Raw genomic sequence first — 21,476 nt, 5'->3', positions numbered from 1 at the left:
ATGACAAAGTAGGTTAGTCTCACCCATCCCAATAAGCCTTGGCTGCTGTCAACAGTTTTGGCAGAGGAGTGACAGTTGTTTAAACCCCTAGGGCTGGATTCTGGGCAATGTCATCATCATGCACCTAAGCCATTCTGCATTCTCTGGCTCTGGGAGAGGCCAAACTGGCTACTAATGCAAGTTAGAGCAACCACAGTGCTGCTCTAACTAATCCTAGCTGGAACAATCCTCTAGGGACTGTTCCACTGGTTCAAGCATAGGATTCATAATCAGATCTGCACGCTACTTCCTGTTAGCTGTTGACTTGCTGAGTGGCCTTAGGGAAGCCACACTTTGTGCCTCAGTGTCCCCGCCTGTAGAATGGAAATAATCATACCCACCTCCTGGGATGGGGGGGATGGTCATAAGGTATAATTTAGCAATGCTTGTGACTCATGTTGAGATCCATGGAAGTGAGGAGTATTATGATGGTGGTCGCTTTGCAGATATGGACACATTCCACCTAGGATATGGACTGAACCACTAACTCATTTCACATAGCTCACTGAACAGATGCCAGATGGTATCATACAAAGAGCTTTCAATGAAATGGCTTTAGATACCAATAGAAGAGCCTTATCTAAGGTCACCCTGATGTTAATTCAGCAGTTGAAGTCTTCTTATTAAAGACAATGCATCTGTGTATTAAAAGTAATGCTGTGGGTAAATGTTAGCACAATGTAACTGCGCATGAAATGCAGCCTGGGGTGGCAGTTGATACTATTCATATTCTGTATATTGTTTTTAATACACCTACAAAAAGACCAGAATACAAAACATCAGTGAGCATGAGATTCAACGGAAAGGGTGCTAAAACTTGAAAAGCTTTCAACGTTCGTCAATCAGATCCCAACAATGCCATTTATTCTTGCTCCATGGAGTAAGGCTGTTGCAGTGCCCAGGCGGTAGGAGAGTTTTGGAATGAGACCTGCTCTCTGAGCCATACTATACCTGTACCCCTACCATACCACCCACCAGAGCAATGTGATTTCATCTGCTGTCAACAGTAGATGAAATCACATTGCTCTGGTGGGTGGTACAAGCTAAGTAGGGTGGCGCCTCATCAGCATTTGTATAAATATGGTAAAGGCACTCGAGGTTGAATGGGGATACAGGCTTTAGGTTCACGTGTGTTCAGGGTAAATGCACTGTCATTGTTCTGTGGAGGGGAGGGGAACAGTGGAGGGACAGAGGTGGGCAGCCTGAGAGAGAGAGAGAGAGAGAGAGTGTCTGAGAATAAATGGAGAGAAACAGGAGGAGAGGAGAGGACAGCCAGAGGTAAACCAGGACTGAGAGAAACCCAGAGTTAGTGGCAAGGCTGAGATTGGGGAGGACAGACAGACATGCAGAATTGGGTATCGTTAATTTAAAGCTGGCTGGTCAAGTCAGTCCCCATTTGATGGCATGTTCCTGAGGATCCGTTTCTGTATGTTCCTGATCATCTCCTGTCATTGATTCATGTTGTCCCAGAGAACTGGAACAGGAAAAGCAAAGGTCCTTCAGATCCAGTGGGTCTGGCCCAATGTGCACCCCCACAAGCAAGCACCACTGGAGTCAAATCCATCTCTTCAGTACATCATGAGAGACGCTGGAGTAAAAAGACTGACTTGGGTGTTAGATAGCACCAAATGAGAGATCTGGCGAAAGCAGAACCTTGAACTAAAAATAATAATCATCACCACCACCACCTATAAGATAATAGCCTGTGCATACAAAGAGAGAGAGAGATTTTTATTTAGAGGGTTATATTTACTTCATAGTAAGTTATAGTGTATATTCAAATAGTTAATTTTTATTACATACATACTTCATATATTTAATGATATTGTAGGTAGGTGGAATCCAGTTCTGCTCTGGTTTAAATAAAATGCTCTGGGTTTTTTTGACAACCAGTTGTATTATCTTGTCTACCATTAAACAACCTTTAGTAACACACACACACAAAAGGTGCCACAGAAAGTAGTGGTGGTGATTGAACAGGCAATGCATTGCCTGATCCAGTGTCCTGGCATGATGCTAGGAGATGTATTGCTGGTAAAGGTGCCATCTTTCAGATGAGATGTAGAACCAATATCCACTGATCTTTTATCAGTAAAGACCCTCTCAATTCTTTCCCCATGGGTAGAGATATCAGCCTGTAACTGAGGCAAAGTTCTATCTGGGATAATTATATGTTGCCTTCCTCAATGCCATGTTATAGTTGGCACCACCCACTGCAGCAAGATGAACAGCCAGAAGACCCCACACTACAAGTTCAGAGTTCAAGATTCCAGAAGAGGCAGACCAGAAAACTCCATGTTCTGGAACGTCATCCACAGCAGCATGGGCTGTAGCAGAAAACTGGGCAAACAGAAGGCGAGTTGCCTATTCTAATGGACTAGAAAGGGGGAGAGCCAATGAAGGGAAAAAAGATAGGGTAACAAATCAATTCTTTCCCTAGGCAGCAGCACCCTAGTGCGAGCTTTCCCTAGACTTAAAATGAATAGCCAGATGTTTAGCCCTGGTTAAGTCCCCTTTGCACCACTCCAGCATGACAAGGGGGACTTATTAGAGAATATAGTGAGACTTGGAAAGGGGTGAAACTGGAGCACCATCTGCTTCAGCGACTGGAAGTCAGTGAAATGATCCCTAGGTGACTGTTCCAGCCAACATAAATTAGAGCAGCCCTGTAGGTTCTCTAACTTACAGTTGAGGCCAATTTGATCCCTAGCTTTCTCCAGGCTCAGGGTAAGTGGAGAGATGACTTAGAGTCACCTTTACCTCCCAAACTCACCCCCATCTAGTGTGAGCTGGCCCAGCCCAGGATCCAGTCCTAGGTGTCTAGCCAGTTTGAGTTGGTAGCAAAGCTGTTGGAACTCTATGCAAAGAGCCTCTCAGTCAGCTTCATTCTGGGCTCTATCGAAAATTTGCCATTAGCATAGTTGTCCATTAATCTGGCTTATCAAAACTTGCTCATGCTTTACCTACTTCTAGTTTGATCAATAGCTGCCTGCCATCTCACATTTCTCACAGCAGGCAGGAACTGGGGACAGATGGATGAGTCCAACACCATTAAACAAATGCAAATAGTTAAAAGAGGACACGCAGCTAGAGGAGCGTAGAGGGGAGTAGTCTGCTGATCAAATGGGGGGCTGGTGTAGGACAGGAAAATTCCAAGACTGTTGGATGCTTTAGTTTCAAAAAGGTTGAGTATTTTAATTTAAAATAATTTAAGGAATTTATTTCAAAATGTATAAAATGTTTCCACGACATAGTCCTTGGGGACATTTGGAAAATAACACACAGAACGAATTGATCAATGTTAGCAATAGACTCATCCCACAATTACGTGCATTCCCCCCAATCACCTGCCTCAAGTCTTTGCGCCCTGATAGTCAATAAACTTGGGCTCATTTGGATCTGTGGAGCAAGCAGATTCCAGAGCCACCATGAACTCTCCAAATGCCCTATCCCCAGGCACAGATGTTCAACTGTAGACCACAGCTGGTCTTAACTGTGGTGCGGAAGTGTGCTCTCTTAGGTAGCTAGGATGCAAAACATATAGGCAGGGGTGAAAGTAAGCTAGAGGACTTACCTGTACACTGGAGTCCTGAGCAGCGGGTGTGGCCTCAACCGGAAGAGGCGTGGCCTTAACCGGAAGAGGCCTTAAGGGTCTTAAATCCCCCAGCCCTTTAAATCTTGATTTAAAGGGCCTGGGGCTTCAGCTGCGGTAGTGGTAGCTGGGAGCCTGGGGCCCTTTAAATCATCCCTGAGCTACCAGCTGCACAGGCAGCTGGGAGCCCCGGGGCTCGGGAGCGATTTAAAGGGCCCAGGACTCCAGCTGCCGCTACCACAGCAGAGCCCCGGGCCCTTTAAATCACTGAGGAGCCCTGGGGGCTCCTGACTGCCACCACTACCCCGGGGCTCGGGCAGCAGGTCTCAGGCAGGGATTTAAAGGCCCAGGGCGGTAGCGGCGACTGGAGCTCTGGAGCCCTTTAAATCCGCACCAGAGCCCCGCCGCCACTACCCCAGGGCTTCGGCAGCAGGGCTCACGTGGAAATTTAAAGGGCTTGGGGCTCCGGCAGCCACTACCGCCTGGCCCTTTAAATCCCCTCTGGAGCCCCACCACCGCTACCCTAGGGCTTCGGTAGCAGGGCTCCAGCGGGGATTTAAAGGGCTGGGGCGGTAGCAGCGGCTGGAGCTCCGGGGCCCTTTAAATCCCCGCCGCAGCCCTGCTGCCACTACCCCAGGGCTTTAAATTGCCATCTGGGAAAGCCAGTCCCGGTATAGCGCACCGGCTCTTACCGGTATGCTGTACCGGGGCATACCAGCTTACTTTCACCTCTGCATATAGGGCTTAACAGATTCATACATTTGAATCTAAAGTAGTGTGAAACTGTATTGTAGTATTTGGAAAGAGTATAAGATCTTTCATTAAAGATTGAAATGTAGTGTATTTGCTCAAGGTTGCAGAGTTAAGGTTGCATGGGAAGGAAGAGAAAGATGAAATTAAACTACTCAATAGTTTAATGCTGATAAACAATATTACCCTTCAGTTTTTACAGAATAAAGAAAATTACTATTATGGTTAAAATAGTAAAAGTTACAAAGTATAGATCAGCAAGATATACTTCAAGGTTTCATATCAGATTATTTGATTAAACTGATTAGTGAACTGGGAAAAATGTCTCATAGACTAAGCTACTCTGTATAAACATCTGAAAATTAACACCACAAACTAAGTGAAATTTTGAACCACAGATAAGTGGAATTCAGAATTTCCTACCTATGATCAAATCCTATCTGGTAACCTTGAAAAATGAACTTGCTTTTCAAAATGTATTTCTCTTATTTTCTAAACAGTTTTTAATTTAAATTCTAATCAATTGAACCATTTTGACAGCTTCAACAGTAAATAATACTCATGATTCAAGGAACATGCTGTCAGGGTTAGCTCCATTCAGGGAGAATTTAGATTATACAACATCTATTTGGAACACAGGATATGTCATTCAAGAAAATACTGTCTCCAAAGATATGGCAAAAGAATCTTCCTCCAAGCATGATTAGATGGACCAGTTGAGTGACAGAAAGATTATATTTTGTGCATACACCACATTGCTATATTACTCTCTTGCAAATCCATACACCAGACAGAAGAAGGGAAAGCATGGACAAAAATAGTCAAGATTTTTCTGCCTAATATTTCCTTTTCTGACATGATGAGATAGTTAGGAAGATAATTGGCACAGAATCACTATCAGGGAAGAGATGAAATCTTCAGTGTTATATAAACCACTTATCTAACCACATCTTTGACTGGCATCTCTACCCTAGTGAAGCTTATATAGAGCCATGAGCAGGATCAGTGCCTTCCTCCAATACAACTTGTCCTTCTCAACCAGAAGCTGATACCTGTAGAAACACAGGTCCCTCCGACATCAGTCTGAGACATTGGTTCCACATTAACTCAGGGCCCAGCTTTGCCTGCTCATGTAGCAGCTTAGTCCATAAGCAGTCTGAGTGGGGGGAAAGAGGGGACCGAATGGGGGCCTCAGAGAGAAAAACTCCAAACCCAAAACACCATAATGCCCCTCTGATAGGGGGCTCAGAGGGCTGTACAGCATAATGGTTAGCACATGAGGCTTCCAGCCCCTTGCCTCTCTGTCAGGGTGCTGGATGAGCCTGTTCCTGGTATTAAGCCAGGAATCTTCAACTTTCCAACCACATGTGGGCCTCAGCCCTTATCGGGGTGTGACAGATAAACCCAGTGCAGAGGGAAGGGCTGGGTCTAAGTCCGGGACTCCATGGGCAGCAACACCAGCAAGGTCCTTCCTGCAACAAGTCTAAGTTTACATCCCTGGGCTTCTTCCTACCAACAACTCTCTTCAGTTTGTCAGTGCAGTCAACTCCAGTACAGTCAGTCAGTCACGCAACAAACAACAGAGTCCAAAGGGGCAGGACCTGCTGGTTTTCAAAGGGGTGGAGGTTGCGAAGGCTCTGTCCAAGGCCCTTGCCTGCAATGATCCCCTCTCAGGCTCAACCTTCTGACTAGCATCCTGAAGAAGTTTCCTCTTTCCTGCAGCCCGTCCACCAGCCTTTGCCCGGCCTTCTGAGCTCCCTTTTAATCCACTGCTCCAGTTGGAGCATGTTTGGCAGGCCTAGAGGGGTGGGGCTACCTGAGCCCAGGATTGCCTATTAACCCCTTTGGGCCCAGTGTGGGGTTTGTATACGCCATCACATCCCTCACCCCGGGCAGAGCGGGATCATGATATTCCCACCATTGAATTTTATTCCTCCTGCTTGTGGACACTATAGAACAAAATTACAATGCATGTGAAACATGGCATATCCTATGTAATTAGTTTATCCACAAAATAAGCAGATAAATAAATTGTAATGAACATCTGATTTCAATAAAAAAGATACATTAAAATTAATAATAATATTTTTCATTTAATGAACAAGTTAACCATATTTTAAAAACAGCAGCATAAAAAAATGCATGACTTCCTGCAGGATGTGCTAAGCTAAGCAAAAGGAATTCATTTAGTGGCAGACCAGGGCTACCTAGTAGCTTCATGAAGAGCAGGCATTTTGCCAAAAGCTTTGATTATTGCATCCAGAAAAGGAGGTAAATTCTTTGTTACTTCATTTTGATCTCTCAGCACTAAGAGAGACCAGATCTAAAGAAGAGAGAAAGCTGTTGTTTCACTCTTGGTTTGTACTTGTGAAGGTGTAGTATTGACAGTCCCAGAGACTGTAGCCCACTGTTCATCATAGGTAGTAACAATGTAAATTTCCAATACACCTCAGCTCTTGTAACAGAAGGCACTGGGGTTATTGGGGCACCTAACGATGCAGATAGATGCTTAGTGGGATTTTCAAAAGCACCTAAACAAAATCACCTAACACCCATTGAAATTAATGGATGTGTAGGTGCTTTTCTAAATCCCATTAGCCACCTATCTGCATCTTTAGGCACCTAGATACCTTTGAAAATCTGGCATTTATTCATCTATATACCTGGGCTAATTCCAGCTTTGCCTGTGCACAACCGTAATTTCTGTAAATTGGGCTCAGAAAGGGGACTATTCTAGAAGCCAGGAATCACTAGAATGTGCACCAGAACTCCAGGCATACCCAGTCCCCAACATGTCCTTATGCAAAGGGCAGGAGAGGGGAAGAGCAGATTTTGCTATGAGGGCTCTATGTGGATTTCCCTACATCAAGACAATCTCCAATCAGCCACTTAAACCAGCTTTGTATTGCTGATAAGCACTAAGCACGAAGAACAGGGATCAAGATTTGGCTTAGTGTGACAAATTCACAGGTGATGAGTAAAGCATGGGTGTAAATTAGACATTAGTAAGTGGGTGTGAGTCCAGCGGTGTCAGGGTGCTGGGGTATGCTTAGCTCCACTGGTGCAAATACTGTAGTGGCTTTGCTCTTCAGCACTGGTGCAGCTACATTGATGGCTATAACTAAGGCAATTCCCCATTGTAAATAACTCCTAAATCCACTAGTTGGCAGTAGTAGCTGACTTCCATTTATGTGAACCAGCCACTAGAGGAAGACAAACATCCATTCTCTTTTACTCTTCTATATTCTTATTCCTTTGGATTTACTATCACTTACCTCTGAAATTAGACCAATGAGTTAGATTCTGGGGGGTGAAGCAACGATTCAGTCAAAGGCAGCCAGTCAACAGGCACTTACACACCTCCTCAGATATTAGGATCTGCTGGTCAGAGCACTAAAGGTATCCCCTGGCCTTTTCAGAGATTGCTATAAAAGATAGCTAGTGTCCATCAGAACAGATACTGGAGACCAGAAGTTAGTACCATGGTTTAAACAGAGGAATACCACTCTGGTTCCCAACATACAAGCCACCCGGTTTCATCAATGGGTACTGAACATTGAAATGAACTGCGCTGTTTATCTAGTAGCACATCATTTTAGAGGTACTTGAAGCTGCCTAAACTCCCTACCAGCAATGTAACTTTCCGATGGCTTTTAACCAATTAATTGATTTGCCCATAAACCAGTGTACTTCCATATGTAACCTTTCTGTTTGTCCAATAATCATCAGATCACAATTGGATCATTGGAGAAATGCAGGAACTGAGGAAGAAATTTCTTTTAGCATAAGCAAAATGGAAGATTATTAATTAAGAGTTTTAAAGAGATGGCAATGAAAAAATGCCTATGACACAAAAAGGGATGATGATGATGACAAATTAACTAAGGCATGGAGAATGCTAAGAGCATGTAAATCAACTAGATTATGATTGATATACTGCAGGTAAAATATATCCAGTACGCATATTAAGTAAGGGCAGCATTCTGAAAATCAGCCAAGAGACTATACTGTGTGCACTAAATTAAGATTTCTCCTAATGCACGTCAAGACTTGATGGGGGGAGAGAGAAAGAGAGAGAGGGAGAGATTGATTCAGGAATTTGGAGTATTTGATGGGAGAAAGAATAAAGACTGAAATTGAGAGTTCGATTGGATTTGAGGTTTTTGGTTTTTTGTAAGTGAACCACAACAGGTTTCAAGCAACATGATTAAGGGGGAATTAATGAAGGAATAAAAGTAAGTTTGGGGATTTAATAAACTTTTCAGACAGTGAGCAGTTAATTATTAGAAACTAACTATGTGTAAATATAGACATAGTGACAGATTCTCACCTCACTGACCCTGCTATAAATCTGGAGTAACTCCCATGAAGTCAATGAAGTTACCCGGGTACAAAAACCGGTGTAAATGTGATCAGAATCAGGCTTATAAAATACCCACACTATTGAGTAATTGCAGCTAAAGCATGGCCTGACGCTGCATTTCACACGAATGATCACAATACTTTGAGCCTTTAATCCAAAGCCTCAGCTCCTAGTCACTTTATTCCTCAGTTAAAGGGGGTTTCAGTAAAGTCTTTTACTTCATGTTCTATTATTAGAGAGCACTGTAGCATGTGAGCACTGCAGACAGACAGGCTACACTGCAGGGTCACATTTAGGAAAGGTTTTTGGTGTCAATCAATATGGTAATAAAACCAAATGTGCAGCCCCCCGCTGAGCAGACCGTTCATGAAGAATGAACATGCGTATTGTTATCCAGATAGGGTGAAATTGACTCTCCCCACCCCCACACTCATCTGGTTTTAAGCAGGTGAAGGGCAGGAAGACTAGATCCAAGCCGAGGCCAAGCTGCAGGACAGTAGCATTGTTATTCTGCGGCTATTTCTCCATCCCATGTGCTGGAATAGCAGCAATAGCCACTTTGCTCCACTTGTACTAGGTATTGGGGCCACCGGACATATGTAGTCACAGAGTCTGTGGCCCACCTCCATCGCTGCACTCAATGCTGGCCTATGAGTGAGCCTTGATTCCCCTCTCTGCATCCAGTCCACACGTGACTCCTCCCAAGCACTCCCACCACCAAAGTATTTCAAACCTAACCTGAAGGAAGCATCTCAAGGAATGAGGAGGTCAGTTTCCACATCTGGTCCTTGGTCTTTTGATGAGCGTACCAGAAAAGAGGCCATCAGTGATGGTAGTTTGTGTGGTATGGAGAACTTTCCACTAAGAACTGGAAGGAGATCCACCAAACTGAGGCCACCCAGTAGGTATCAGATGGTAACAATTTTCAGTTATCACTGACTTCAAACTTGTAACCTAGAGGTGAAAGTCTCTCCAGCCCACTACCAATCTTGCCTGCCATCTAATCAATCTTCCACATAAACAGTATTTCTTTCTTCCCTGTGTTGTGCCTAATTGTATTCCTTTACTCCCATGGTTATGCAGGAGCTGAGCTCTGAGAATAGGCTCCCTCTGCTGGTGATATGGTTAACCAGAACCAAAATACAGTAAAATATTCCCAGTTTGAAAGGGGGAATATCACCACTATATTTTGTGATTTGTCTCCCCTGAAGTTACACAAATATATTATCCTTCCCATACTATCCAATAGCAACAATTTAAATCACACCAATAAGTCCATTGTACAGTTATATATCTATTACTATTAATAAATATTTTATTGAGGTAGCGCTACCGAGATAAGGGACCTAAAGTATGAGACAGTCCCTGCCCTGAGATGCTAAAGGCACAGAGAGGGAAAGTGACTTACTAAGTCATGTAGCAAGTCATTGGCACAGCTAGGACTAGTCCCCAAATCTCCTCAGTGTGAGGCCAGTGCCGTCTCCATTGGCCCACACTGTATCTAATCTAGTAGCTCCCCTCTCATACCCTGAGAACTTTTTTGTGCACAATATTAAACAGCTCAGCCATACAGAAGAGTCAGTCAGGAAGGGTGGCTGCTGCAGGCTCTTCTTTTCACTTCTTAATAATTGTGGTTCAAACTCTGTGAGTGTGAATGTGGTGCCTCTGAAAGATGGTGGGCCGACAGCCCTGGGGATGGAAGCCCTGAACCTGCAAGGTGCTGAGCCCCACCTAGAAGTGCCAAAAGCCCCTTTGGTAGGACTCAGCCCCTTGCAGGATCAAGCCCCACCACTGTGCCTGCTTAGGCCACCTTATATGTGACTGGGTAGCTTATTCTCCAGGGGTGAAATCATGGCCACTCCATTGAAGTCAATGGGTGACTTCAAAGGGCCAAGATTTCACCCCAGGCTCATTCAGCCCTTGATCTCTGTGATGAAGTTGGGATTTTCCCTTGTTATGTTGTGAGTCTTACTGTTGAGTCTAAGTGAGTTTTACTGTTTTGCATGAATATTGTGTGTGCCTCAGTTTCCCTGTGTGCTGCACCAATACCTGGGTGGTGGGAATAGGGGTGTGTGACTTTGGCTAAGACCTCTGGGGCAAGTGAGGCTGCTCCAGCTGCCTGCACTTATGCTATGGCCGGTGCCCTTCATAACCTGAAACCCAGGAGGGGGATGCAACCGAGTGACAACCAGGAGACTCATTGCCCAGGAAGAGAGACAAAGAGAAGGAGAAGGAGCAACGGGGGTGTCTGAGGTCGGGTCACTGGAAGCTGGAAGTCTGCTTGGAGGGACTGGAAGATGGGGAGTCCAGAGCTTCTGGACCAGGACTCCCCAAGATGGACTTGGCTGAAAGTCACTGATTTTTGTGCTATTCTGTTCTAAGCTGTGTTTCTGTCGAATAATAAACCTGTTTTACTGGCTGGCTGAGAGTCATGTCTTACTGTACAGTTGGGGTGCAGGGCCCTCTGGCTTCCCCAGGAACCCCGCCCAGACAGACTCGCTGTGGGAAGCACATGGTGTGGAAAGGGGATGCTGAATGCTCCATGGTCAGATCCAGGAAAGTCGAAGCTGTGTAAGCTTCTTGCCCTGGCGACCGTATACTCAGAGAGAGGAGGCATACTCCCCCAGAGTCCTGACTGGCTTCATATGGAGTAGTTCCAGAGCATTGCCCGCCTGGTGACTCCGTGACAACTTCTCTGTTGGAGCTCGCAGCAATGTGGCCAATTAGTGACAATTGCACTATTGGTATTTACAATGTGGATAACCAAGCGCTGTGTTTTAAAAAAGCGAGTGAGAAAGAAACATTTAAAATCTGCAGAGCTCCCCCCCTCACTTAATTAGAACCATTATTGTAGGTCAAACCAGAGGCTTAAACTACTTTACAGTTTCTTTTTAAGCACCGAAATTCGATTACAGACATTTCACTTCTACTTCCTTCCATCTCCTCTTTCTTTGTGGAGGATAAAACATAACATCAATGAAGTGGGATACTTTGATCACCGAGCATTGTGCTAAATTCTATACATTCTAAAATAACTGGTAGCAGCCACTGCAAAATACCAACCTAGTTATCTCCAAGTGCACAGCTGGACAAAATGATTACAAGGCCACTTGTTCCATGTAGCTACACTATAGATTACACTGAACAGGGCATGCCTGGTTAACATAAATGCAATTAAAACACAGAGTTAAGAGCCTGAAGAGGGAAATCAGGAAAGGGGTATTGATGTTTTAACCAAAATTAGCTTGGAAAATCTGTTTCCATGCAGTCCCCATTTATACTGAATAACTTCTCTGCTTACTTGATAGTCTTTACAATTATTAATTTAACAGATACATTAATCAGACCAGAACCTCAGGAAAGGGTTATAAACCATAATCATTTTCAGATGGGGTTAATTTGGGTGGCAACGGAACTGCACTGATTTACACCCACTGAGGATATAGCCCTTTTTGTTCAAACCACTGAAGAATGATAAGTAAGCGCATCATTGTAATAGGTACTGAGTGGGTGATTTACAGAAAATATTTTATGTTGGGATTTGCAGATTATAGATTAACCTTTTCCATTTCACCTTCCCTGTGCTATAAAACAAGAGTTGGCTAGTATGTAGCAAGGCTGGTGACAGCTATGGCAGATACCTGTGAAAGAATATAAGACTACATAATAATAACTTAATTATATTAGGGATGTGCTGAGTATATTTTGTACCATTACCGTATCCAAATACAGTCCCGTGATTTATCTTCAATATGGCTGCCAAACTGTGCTCAATCTGGGGCAGTGGGGCAAAGGGTTATACCACAAGGCTGCTCTAAGTTACACCCAGATGCCATGGGGTTGCACTAGCAGCCACGGATCACCTGAGTGCCCAGTGTTCTTTCCCTGACTCCATCATGTCCCCTACAGCAGGAGCTGTGAGACATCATGAGGTATGAGCTGGCCCCACTGGCTCTATTTCACCCAAGGTTTCCTCTATGCTGGGAGAATCCCAGGATGTCAGTTAGGCCACTTTCCAGTCCTTTTGGCATTTGAAAAGAATGGCACAAAAGAGCTGAACTCAGGTGACCATGGGAGGATCTGGCCCTCAGGTTTCAATTATGCCTTGAAACATTTGTTTGTCTCATGGAAGTTTTTCAGCTGAGAGAAAAAATTATTTGCAACTTTAAGTGAGAATGAAAGAACACGCTGGGTGAACATGCTGCCCTCTGCTGACAGCTGTGGCAGAAATGGCCCCATACTTATCGTAAGCAGCAGCTCAGTGCTCTCCAGACCAGAAAGGGTATGTCTACACTGCCATGAAACACTTGACTGGCCTGTGTCAGCTGACTTCGGCTGGCAGGGCTCAGGCTACGGGGCTGTTTAACTGCAGTACAGACATTCAGGCTTGGGCTGGAGAGCAGGTTCTGGGATATCCCACCCCCCACGGGGTACCAGAGCTCAGGCTCCAGTCTGAGCCCAAAGGTATAAGCCAAAATTAAACTTCCCCATAGCTGGAGCCCTGAAAGCCCAAGTCAGCTGACACAGGCCAGTCATGGGTGCTTAACTGCAGTGTAGACATGCCCTATGAGTCCACCAAAAGTATTCCACAATCTCAAGGGCCAACTTTCTTTGTCTTCTCGACACTCATGTTTTCTCACACTGCACCATGAACAAAGGGCTAGAGCAGCCATATTTTAGGAAGGCACAAGGAAGTCTGGGATATGGGTGGTTGGACTGAGGCCTGCATAATGCAGTGAAAATGCTGGAACCTCAGGTTGGGACCCAGGGTTCAACAATTCCTAACATGGGGTAACAAATGAGTGTAGATGCTCAAGCCATAGATTAACAAAGCGAGGTTCTGCTAACTCAAGTTCTACTAACCCTAGGCTTACATTGCAGTGTCAGCCTATCCTTAGATTCCATTAGAACCCTTCATTTGTATCTACTGATTTATACTGGACTGTGTTGGTTTCTCCTGAGGGACCAAAAGCCCCAAAAACCATTAGCTCCATAACTCCTGCTGTTTTCCAACTGGAGCCTTCCTGTTTGTGAAGACAATTTGCCTCATTTCTTTCTCTTGACTAGATGCTGGATGCTTGATTTGTACCCCTTATCAGGTGTTCAGACATACAGGCCCATATCCACAAAAGTATTTAGGCTCCTAACATCCACTGAATTCAAAGGAAAGTAGGAGCCTAAATACCTTTGTGGATCTAGGCCACAGCTACTAAGGTTAGCATCTGAAGCCAAACAACCGGTACAAATTGAGCTAAAACAGCAGAGCAGCTCACCAGGTAGTAGACAAAAGCGGAGGCCTGCTGTAATTGAGTTCCATCCCTGCTCTTTGGGTTAGGATGAGTGTGGGTTTAAACTGGAATTTCATTCCCCCTCTTTTTCTTTTTTGTCTGGCTTCCCTCAATAATCCATAAGGAGCAAGAGCGTAGTAATATTCTTGTGTCCAGCTTTTCCAAATGATCCTATTATTCTCCTAATGTAATAAATTCTGTCAGGATTTCAGGCATGTGATATTACAGCAATTCTGTGTATTGGTCTCAGAGCTTCTCTTTTCTGATTGACTCATTTATACATATTTTTGTACTGCACCTTGGAACATGAGTAACAAAGCACCTCTGCCAAAGAGAGCAGACTTTGGTCTCATTGCCCCTACCTTCTCCACAGAAACTGCCACTGATGATGACATTATGGAATGGAATGGAGAATGGAAGCTCCTTTCGTTGCTACTTTTCAGTCTCCTTTTTGTCCTTTAATCCACGAAGATGCTGCACCATCTAGTGGAAACATTTAATAACAGAAGAGCACTCAGTTTGGACGATTTCAACTCAATGGATCGCCTGAGGTTTGTAAACACAAAGTTATGGTTCTCTTAGAATTCTCAACCTTTTATATGGAGCTGGCAAACAGTGGCTAGTTCAGTCCTCTGGCAATTCCGGGGGGAAACACATTTTGGGTCAAACCAAAAACAATATTTTAAAAAGTTTTAGCTAATTAAGAAGTCGGGAAATTTTTATTTTGTTTCAAGTCTGACCATTTTAAATGTTTCTTATTGTCTTTTAAATAAAATGTAAGGAAAATTTGAAATGATCTTTCAGTTCAAGGTGACTTTTCAAAACATTTCATTTTGAAAATATTGAAACAAAATGTATTGATATTTTTGGATTTATTTATTTGTCTTTTTCTGCCCAAAACTATTTGTTGACATCGAAGCAAATTTGTGAAATATTTCGGTGTCCATTCTTTACTGGAAAAAAGTTACATGCAAGAAATGTCACCCAGCTCTACTTTATAACCTGGGGAACTTGGCTCAATTACTATGGTCTGCAATTAAAGTTACATAATAGCAATAGTCTACTATTTAAAAAAGGTTGCTCACAGCTGAATAGTAAAAAAGGAAGAAGGAAGATAGAGAAGGGAATAGTAAGTGGTCAAGCAATCCAAAAATATAAGAGCTAAGGGGGGAGGAGAGAGACTGAAAATTGGCAACATGAATATAAGGCTTTTATAAAAACTGGAGAAGGATCCACAGTGCAAACTGCAAACAGATTCTGCATCAGAATACTGGATGGTTTCATAGATTTCAGGGCCAGTGGGATCATTATGATCAACTACTGCATAACACAGGTCTGTCTGTCTACTTCTATGGCCCCTATGTCACAGTATGTGAACTTCTCACAAGCATTCATGAATATATCCTCACAGCACCCTTGCAAGGTGAGGAAATATTATCCCCATTTTACAGCTGTGGAACTGAGGCATAAACAGATGAAGTGATTTGCCTGCAGTCACACAGTGAATCTGTGGGGGACCTGGGAGCTGAAACAAGATCACCTGAGTCCCAGTCCAATGCTTTAACCACAAGACCATCCTTGATATGAAACGAGAGAACCACTAAGGCTTAGACTAGTGGACAATCATCAGTGTCAAAGTTGAAAATGAGTGGAGAGTTCAAGTCTAAAATGTAGGTCTTGTAAAAATATATTTATATAATGGTGTAAGTGCCCGCCCCCAACCTTGCTTAATATATAACTCCACTGGAAATTATGCCTCCAAAAAGCACGGCTCTCCATATCTGATGCACAGTTATTCTTTTGTTTTGAGATGCTAACATTACTAGACACAGCCTGCAAAGCTGATATTTTTGTCAGTCATCCTGCACAAGGAAAAGCATCGAGATTTCAAATGTTCTCTTTACACAGAGACCATTTTATGTTCACAATGCTGCTTCTTCCTCAGCTCCTCAGATGTTTTGAAATAGATTCATGGTAACGTAGATGTTAAAACCTGACAGATGGCTCATGCAAGCTTTGAATTAACAGATACCCTTGCGTGAGAGTGTTTCGTAATTATTTGGTTGTTCATCTTATAAGCTCTGAAGCTGTGGGAAGTGGAAGGGGAGCTGGTGATCCAGGTCATCTGCGTAGGACATGATGAAATTGTATCTTTCCTCTGGCATAGTCAAGGACCAGGGGTCCAATTCAAAGCCTATTGAAATCAGTAGAAATTTTTCTATTGATTCAATGACTTGGGATCAGGCTCGAGATAAGTCAGAGTGAATGAACCAGGGTAAAAAATTCTGTGAATATGTATTTGAACTTAAAAGTGAGTTTAATTTCAATTGTATTTGTTACCCTTTTGTGATCACTTTCTGTAAATGTTTAAACTCTTGAGCTTTTCCAGCTCTGATATTTGGAAATTTTAGCTTTCATCTCCTCAAAACCACGCTTCAAATTGTAGATTCAGCTATAAAATCTGCGATTTGTGTAGATTACTCATTAAGTCCATGTGATATTTTTCTGCTTCCTAATTGGCTGATGTTTCTAACTAACCAAAACAATATAAATTGTGAATTACAAACAATAATGGAAGAGACATGCTGTCTTTGCAACTAATCCTGCAAGAAGCTCTGTGTGTGTGGACCCATCCTCTCATGCAAACTCCTTTGTCTCAATCATTAATCAATAGGACCCCAAAGTTCTGCCCATGCTGATCCAGTTGCAGGATCGGGGCTGTGGTTAGTAAAATTAGTTTTTAATTATATAAATTGCATAAATTGGTAGCATCAATTACACTGTGAATTACGAATTGTGTTCTCAGTTATGACATTGACAATACTTAATGGAAACAATATACAGGGAAAAAACTGTTGAAGGAATTTGCACACTGCTCATCAACAAATTGCACAGAGGAAAAAAGGACAAAATTGTTGAACAAATGATTGAGAATCATTTACTCGGCTCTGAAGATGACACTTGTCATTCTATAAAATCTTTTCTGTTTCTTTCGGGTGCTGGATGGATTTGTGGATCAACTGTTTGCATCTAAAATAATGTATATCAATTAGAAGCCTTACCATCTGCTAGCTATTTGATTCTTGGGAGTCTCAGGTCTGGCTGACATTTAAAAGTTTTTTGCTGGGATAATTGTGTCAGTCCTAACTCCAGGAGTGGCTTCCCCACGCAGCTTGCTGGCTTCTGTGAGTCCTTTGCTTAGTCACCTAACTCTCTCATAGAATGCAGGGGGAGTTTGGGCACCTAACTAAGGGCTGTGAATTCCATTGCCTGGCAAGGTGCCTAAGAGTTAGGTATTGCAATGCTAAGCACTGCAGTTCCCAAGTCCCTTTGTGGATCTAGCCCTAATTGGCTTGCTTAAGATCACGCAGTACATCAGTAGCAGAGCTGAGACCACAACCCAGGGACCAGTGCTCTATCTGCCAGACCACACTGCCTTCAAAGTTCGTATTGCCTTCATCACAGGAGATCAATCATCAACTCTAGCAAGGACATCCAGGAATGAGTAGCAGCTAGTGCTGCCTAGGCTTTGTAGCAAGAACTTTATTTTACAAATAATAATTCATTGCAATAAGAATAATTTCCATTGTCACCTAAAGAAGTGGCTCATCTGTAATTTCAGCTGGAGAGCAGAAACTGAATAATAAACAGACAATTCACTTTAGCTTTTGTCTGGATCACAAACAAAAAGAATCCATCTCTTGGTGTTACCAGGAAAGGCTGAGGGGTGACTATGAACATACCTCAGCAGCATTAAGGCAACAACTTCCAAACCTATTCATTTAATGGGGACAGCATAGATCAAAGCTTTATTTTCTGCATCTTTATTTTCCTATTTAATAATGAAGTTTAATTCAGAGCCAAATTGAAACGACTCCAAAACTGCAACCACAACAACAACAAAAACCAGCAACTGGGGTTTCCGCCATTTGGAATGTTCATTTCCCTGAGCTCTTTGTTTTGTTTTGTGAAACCCACCCTTTAAAATTCAGAAACAGCTAAGTGACAAACTGATAGACCAGAATAAAAAAAAGTTTGTTATAATAAGAGCAATAATACCTTGTATTTATAACACAAGTGCCTTTCATCGAAGGATTTCAAAGTGCTTCAAAAAAATCTGCATTTTTGTTGTAGCTGTGTCTGTCCCAAGATATCAGAGAGACAAGGTGCGTGAGGTAATATCTTTTATTGGACAAGCCTCTCTCTCTCACCAACAGAAGTTGATCCCAAAAAAGATATTGCCTCCTCTAACTTGTCTTTCAAAAAAAATCTGGTATGTATGTATTATCCCTCTTTTATGTTGGGAAAACTGAAGCATAAAAAACTTAAGAGACTTCTGCTAGATCACAGAGTTAGACAGTGTAAGCTTTTTTTTTTAAATCTGGGATCTGATAGGAGACTAACTTCAAGCATATTGCATGATTTTTCACTGTTGTGATCTTCATCCTTCCATGTGCCCTTCACCACTGTTTATTGTCATCCCTTTCTCTATAAAGTCTAGTATCAATTGTAAACTCATCAGAGTAGGGCCCTTCGTAAAGTGCTCTGAGATCTGCTCGTGAAAAGTGCTCTATAAGAGCTATGTATCTTTATTATTTCATTTGTACCATGTACATCTCACTGTTAGACAATGTTCTATCAGACTTCATGCCTTTGATAAAGCACTCCCAATGGGTAGAAAAAATGTAGCACAAGTAAAGCAAATGCAAACTTACACTCACCACTGGCAGAAAATTTGCCAGTTACTTGGCTCTGTGGGAAAGTTAGCTAGGGCTTGAGACAGCTGAAAACAATTTAGAAGAAATAAAATTAAGATCTGCAACAATTCAAAAGCCAGTGAAGATACAGTAATGATGCAATTAAGAAAAATAAGATTTTTTCCTTTGCATGTAAGCCTTTCATTTGAGGATTCTGATGTGATTTACAGGCATTAATTAAGATTTACAACCAGCTTCTGATGTAGGCAAGTATCTTTCCCAAGCAGGAATATCATTAGAGCTGAGAATGCAGTTCAATTTGCTAGATACAATACATAAAACCTTAAATAGTCTAATACATGGCTGTGTTGCAATTTGCCTCTTACTGATGCCCTCTTGGTACAGCTGGGATGCTGTCAGTGTTTAGCGCTGAACAACTCATGGGGACTTGCTAAAACATGTAAAAGTACCATGACTATGAAATTTACTCCTACTCATGGCCCATCAGAGCTCAGGTTAGGCAACCTAGGGGAATAATGCGGGGCATACCTTTGCAGGCAGATTTTTTCCTGTTTACTGGTGCTGCAGTCAGGAGAACTACAATGGCAGCTGAAGAGTGGAGGCAGTTGTCTCTGCCCACTGATGACAGTGCATGTGTGTTTATTACTTTACATTTTTTACAGTGCCCATGTCCACAGCCCTGGAAAAGTAACTGGGTAGCAAGTCTAATGCATTACGTAAAATCAGATGCACTGTCAATGTGCTAATAAAATGGATGGCTTCAACTGCTTGGTCAATGCCATAGGTTAGAGGAGCCATTTCTCAGTACCTTAAATGATTGTCTCTAACTATAGCACACAGTGAAGAGGCTAATATCAATTTAGAGCTAAGTTACCCAGAAGCTGATTCAAGAGGTAGCAATGGTTGAGGCACTAAATAATAGCAACCAAACTAGCACCTTGACACTAATCTTTTGAAAGGCTGATTTTTAAAGAGGAAGCTTGGAAGAGTGAGGATGATGCCAGTCATAAGGACCCTACATTCAAAAGTAAGGACATTAAGATCCTTACACTCAGCCTGGAGGCTATTTAAGCAACCTTAATAGAGTCACATGAACAAGAGGTTACCACCCAGTCCTTCAGTAAACGAAATTCCTAGTGAAGCCAATGGAAATAAGCATAAACTATGACGTTTAAAAGGTAAGATGGAAATGGCGCGGGGAGGTGGAATCTGAAGAGCAAAGAGCAAAGCACACGCAAATAAATAAGATATTATCTAAGTATAGCAGTAGCAGGAAGCCTGTGAGAGATCCGGCAGGTCTGTTGGACTAGTAAGGAGTAAAGGAAATAATTAAGGAGGATAGGGCAATTGTACTGAAACTACATTACCTCAGCTGTATCTGATGTAAACATTATTTTATAATCATATTGGGCTGCAGTCTGTGCCACTGAACTCAGTAGGAGCATGCTGGGGCCCAAACAGCTGCTCAGTTACTTGTGAGAGGGACTAATCTGATCAATAGTCTAAAACAGGGGTGGGCAAACTTTTTGGCCTGAGGGCCACATCTGGGTTTGGAAATTGTATGGTGGGCCATGAATGCTCACGAAATTGGGGGTTGGGTGTGGGGGGGTGAGGGCTCTGCCTGGGGCTGAGCATAAGGGGTTGGGGGTGCAGGAAGGTGCTCCGGGCTGGGACTGAGAGGTTCGGAGGGAAGGAGGGGGATCGGGGCTGGGGCAGGGGGTTGGGGTGCAGGAGGGGAGCAGGGGAGCAGGCTCTGGGCAGTGCTTACCTCAAGCAGTTCCCAGAAGCAGAGGCATGTCCCCCCTCCAGCTTCTACACAGAGGCATGGCCAGGGTGCTCTGCGAGCTGCCCTGTTCACAGGCGCCACCCCTGCAGCTCCCATGGGTCACGGTTCCCGGCCAATGGGAGCTGCAGGGGCAGCGTGCGGAGCCCCTTGGCTGCCCCTATGCGTAGGAGGCAGAGGAGGGTCATGCCACTGCTTCTGGGAGTGCAGAGAGGGGCAAGCCCTGGACCCCACTCCCCAGCTGGAGCCCGAGGGCTGGATTAAAGCATGTGGAGGGCCGGATGCGGCCCCGGGGCCGTAATTTACTCACCCCGGTCCAAAAGGTAAAAGGAATTGTAAATAATAATGGACTAATCAATCAGCATCTAACAAGGACAAGCAGGAGAGTGTCAATAGCATCCTTGTTTTGGGGATTGGTGAATGTGCTCTAGGTGTCTAGATTGTATGACAGGTAATAATGTCTAGATAGTATTTATTGACTTAGACCAGTACGTGGAAATGATACGGGATTGGTTTGCTAAAGCATTGAGACACTTCCCTGTGGAAGTATAGCCGCTTTCTTGTCATGTTTCATAGCAATGTACCTTAGAAAGCGTCCTTCTTGGAGCTGTACAGCTGATGCCAAATTCAAGTCAGTTCGCTCCATACTTCACGGCTGGGAGGACGGAGCTGGAACGGAGCAGTGTAAACAGTGAGCGCTTGGTACACTCGCGGAGCAACCTACTCCTTTGTCAGCACCTCTCTCTCCCCGCTCGGCCCTGCGCACCCGTAGCGCGCAGACGGGCCCCAGCTCGGCTAAAACTTGCCCCGGCTGCCCCCACCCTGGAGCACTTCAACGAGCTGGACGTCGCCTCCCGGCGGCACCACTGAGGACCCAGTTTCCTGATGCGCGACATTTGCCCCGCGCGGCTTTTGTTAACGGATTGCTATTCGTTTGTTAACT

The 21,476-nt window shown here is 43.6% G+C and overlaps 1 long non-coding RNA gene across 2 annotated transcripts; it reads right to left on the bottom strand.

Moving 5' to 3' along the window:
• Positions 1-1,419: 1,419 nt before the first annotated feature.
• On the bottom strand, positions 1,420-21,276 carry LOC122461363. Of its 2 annotated transcripts, none has more exons than XR_006283207.1 (4): positions 21,118-21,276; positions 18,748-18,815; positions 14,395-14,515; positions 1,420-1,742 (listed from the first exon to the last, which is right to left on the bottom strand). It is a non-coding gene; the product is annotated as an uncharacterized LOC122461363 (long non-coding RNA). The 2 variants fall into 2 exon arrangements; XR_006283208.1 differs by having other exon boundaries at positions 18,754-18,815.
• Between the last annotated feature and the right edge of the window lie 200 nt (positions 21,277-21,476).

The sequence above is a fragment of the Chelonia mydas genome, chromosome 8 (genome assembly GCF_015237465.2).
Source record: "Chelonia mydas isolate rCheMyd1 chromosome 8, rCheMyd1.pri.v2, whole genome shotgun sequence".
NCBI lineage: Eukaryota > Metazoa > Chordata > Testudines > Cheloniidae > Chelonia > Chelonia mydas.
The sequence above is the reverse complement of the archived record's forward strand: the minus strand, read 5'-3'. Positions and strand labels throughout refer to the sequence as shown.